Here is a 3,835-nt window from a genome sequence, read left to right on the forward strand (position 1 = left end):
CCCCAGAACTGGGGATTGAACTCAGGCCCTTACACTTGCCAGGCAAGCGCTTATTCTACTGAACCAACTCCTTGGCCCCAAATTTAGTAATTTAAAAAATTATTATATATTATCTCCTTCTAGCTCTAGGATATATTGGAACAGGGTCTCACTATGCACCTTAGACTTGTAGTGATCCTCCTGTCTTAGCCTCCCCAGAGCTGGGACTACAGGTATGCACCACCAGGCCCAGTTTCAGTGATGCACCTGGGGTTCTGCATGGCATGTGGCACAGGGGATCGAACTCAGGTCCTGGCACTTGTCAGGCTGGTGCTTAGACCTCAGAGCTATCTCTCCAGCCCCCCTCACCCAAATTCCTTTTTTTTCTTTTTCGCAGTACTGGGGTTTGAACTCAGGACTCTGTGCTTACCAGGCAAGCTCTTTTTCTACTGAACTATCTCCCCATCCTCTCAAATTTCTATCTCTTCCAGTGCTTCCCATTTTAGGGATGGCTCCTAGCCAGGCACAGTGGGGCATACCTTTAATACCAGTGCTCAAGAGGCTGAGGCAGGAAGAGCAGATTATAAGTCTGAGCCCAGCCTGGGCACTCTAGCAAGGTCTTATTTCAAAATAAAAGTAGCAGGTGATGTAGGTCAGAGTGAGGAACCTGGATTCAATCCCTAGTTTGTCAAAAAAAAAAAAAAGAGGGGTGTGCAGCTCCTCAAGGCACCTGGCCTGTGCTGCTTTTGCTCTCATCATCTACGCAGACCACTATGGTGGGCCAAGCCATCATCATTCCTGACCTCAACAACTGCAGCAGCCTCCGCGCTGGTCTTGTCTCCCAACCTCAAGGTTCAGTGGTATAGCACTTGCCGGGCACGCATGAAGCTTTGGGTTTGGTCTCTACTGTCCCCCTGCCCCCCTCCCAAAAGTGTGATTGTGTCACTCTGCTCTTTAATAGCACACCACACTCTGGTTTCTCTTCAGAGCATATAAATCTTTACCCTTTAATAGCACACCACAGGAAAAAAAAAAAAAAAAACACCCCCGTGTGTGTGTGTGTGTGTGTGTGTGTGTGTGTGTGTTTTGCTGAACCTCAGGCCTCACATATATGAGCCAAGCTCCATCACTGACCTACATCTCCAGCCCTTTATATTTTTATTTTGAAATAGGGTCTCCTTAAATTGCCCAGGCTGGGGCCAGGGAGATGGCTCAGTAGAACATGTGCTTCCCTGGCAAGCACAAGAGTCTGAGTTCAATCCCCGGTTCCGCAAAATAAATAAATAAATAAATAAATAGCCCAGGCTGGCAATTGTAATCCTCTGAGTCAGCTTCCCACGTAGCTGGGATTACAAATGTGTACCACCACAATGGGCAAAAACATCCCATTTCACTAACTCTAGTGTTTTGGTGTTTTTTTTTTTTTTTCCTTTTTGTACCAGGAATCAAACTCAGGACCTTGTACTTGCCAGGCAGGCACTGTGCCACTGAGCTATATCCCCGATCTCCTTCTAGCTCTAGGATAAAGTGTAATCATCTATGTTAGTCCTTCCTTCCTTCCTCCCTTCCTTCTTTCCATCGCTTTATTGAGCCCTTTTTTCGTTTATTTTGAAATGGTCTGGCTAAGTTGCTAAATTGACCCAGTTGCAGTTTGTGATATTCCTATATTAGCCTGTGAGTGTTGACATTACAGACATGAGCCACCATCCTGGCTTAGGCTTCCGTTCTTGCATCTGTAAAATGAAGAGAAAAATAGCACCTACCTCAGACAGTGGTGAAATCAATATATATAAAGGGCTTGGCAGAATGCCTGACCACCGCTAAGTCCCTATGAGCAGTTTAAAAAAAAAAAAAAAGCTTGTGCAGCGCATGGCTGGTCTCCGCCGTCGGGGGCAGCAGCGAGCTGAGGCGGAGAGAAGCGGAGTTCACGTCGGGTCAAACCGGGTGAGGCGGGTACCAGACGAGCCTTCAGCCTCCTGGCAGCCGCCGTCTGCAGCTCCTGCCCACGCCGCGGACACGTGAGCGCAGAGTTCTGGCGCGGATCAAGCACTCCGAGTCCTCAGCTCCCGGCGCGGAGGAGGACGGCGGGGGGACGGCCCTTCCCGGAGCGCCCTTCTCCTCCTTCCTCCAGCTGTCGCTGTGCCAGGAAGTTGGAAGAGAAGTTAGGAACGGTGTGTGTGTATGGTGGTGGTGGGTGCCCACCCACAAGGCCGAAACCCAGGAATTCAGAAATTCCTTTCCCAAGATCTTAGCAGACCTTCCTTCAGGTCCTCAGGCAGGCCAGCCACAAGGACGACGCTCCTACCTTGGAGTTTAAAGGTGGTCTACAAGGGTGTTCCTACTTCTTGGCACTGAGATTGAATTTAGGACCTTCTCACCGAGCTACATGCCCAGCCCTTTTTATCTTTCTGTTTTGAGGCAGGGTTTACTTAAATTGCTAAATTGCCCAGGCTTGGATAGTGATCTTCCTGCCTGTGTTTCCCAGAGTGCTAGGATTATGGTCATACATTGTTTAACAATTTTCTTTTTTTAACTTTTATTTATTTATTTATGTGTGTGTGTGTGGCCAGCTCAGCCCACCAGGGATTGAACCGTGGTCCCTGTGCTTTGCTAAGCTTGTTCTAAGTAGGTGCTTTAGATCACTGAGCCATCTCGCCAGCCCATGGTCATACATTGTTAAGTCCAGCTCACTTTTCTTTTAAAAAAAATATTTGGAAAAATCTGTAACTAGTGTAATGAAAATCCATTAAGGGGAAGAAAGGAAGGAGGGAGGAGAGATAGAAGAAGGAAGAAAAGGAGAAAAAGGAAAAGGAGAAGAGAGATGAGAAAGAGGTGTATTCCCTCACCTCCTGCTTGGATAAAGGAATTGTTCTGTCACTGGGCTGTCTGCTTTTGGTCCCATCATCCTCCTTGCTGCCAATCAGTACAGCCAGAGCGTTCTAAGGAGCAGAGCCCATGGTCAAAACCTTCCAGTACTTCCTAACTCCCTCCTGAGTTCCTGGCCACTACACCCAGCCCCCCTCAATCCCAGATTCCAGCTAGGCTGTTCACACCTCTCCAGCTCCAGCTTCCCTGGGGCTTCCACAGGCGCCCCCACCCTCCAGGCTCTGTGATAACAGCTGACCACACCAAATGGTTCAGAAAGACAAAGATCCTCCAGGTGGTGGACAGTCCACTTGGAATTTACCACCTGGTCTCCACTGGCACAGAAAAGTCAGTCATGTGACTTCCACTCACTACACACAGACATGAATAGTAGTACCTGACACTTGAGAGACAGGACTTCCACGCCTGGACCGGTTCTAGGCACTTTCTGTATGTCAATTCATTGTATCCCACATAACCCTAAATGTAAAACTGTACATTCCCACCAATATCAAAATTAAAGCACTAAGCAGCTCGTTACGCTGCCTCTGATATATTAAAGGGCCAAACTGGGGTTTGAACTGGGCAGGCTGGGTCCCCAGTCCAGGGCTACAGAGGGATGGACCTCAGAGTAGGGTAGAGTCTGATCTGTGTGCTTTACACCTTCCTGCTACCTAGCATTTTGCTCCCAGGTGTCCCATTTTATTCCCAGCAGAAGACAGACTCACATGCCGGGGTTATTTCGGGAGCCCTGTGGGGGGATGCCCACAAGCTGGGGTACAGCCAGGATGAGCTGGAGCCTAGGTAAGTCCTCAGCGCCGAACTACAGCTCCCAGGAGGCCCCGGACGCCGCCGCCAACCGACGTCACCAAGACAGAGCGCAGGCGGCCCGGCTAGCCCGGCCAGTCAACTGGGCGGTTCCGCTCGGACCCAGGCCCCGGTCCTGGCCTGGAGGTAAGTAGTCACCCCAGCAGCCCAGAGGGCCGAGGTC

At 49.8% G+C, this 3,835-nt stretch overlaps 1 protein-coding gene across 1 annotated transcript in view; it reads left to right on the forward strand.

Moving 5' to 3' along the window:
• The first annotated feature begins 3,691 nt into the window (after positions 1 to 3,691).
• The window catches only part of Bckdk (branched chain ketoacid dehydrogenase kinase), a 4,199-nt gene continuing 4,055 nt past the window's right edge, over positions 3,692 to 3,835 (forward strand). Inside the window, exon 1 of the mRNA XM_004622991.2 lies at positions 3,692 to 3,798. The gene's annotated coding sequence lies outside the window, so the exon portion shown is untranslated. The remainder of the gene's footprint in view (positions 3,799 to 3,835) is intronic.

Source organism: Octodon degus, unplaced genomic scaffold (assembly GCF_000260255.1).
Source record: "Octodon degus isolate 3935 unplaced genomic scaffold, OctDeg1.0 scaffold00001, whole genome shotgun sequence".
Taxonomy (NCBI): domain Eukaryota; kingdom Metazoa; phylum Chordata; class Mammalia; order Rodentia; family Octodontidae; genus Octodon; species Octodon degus.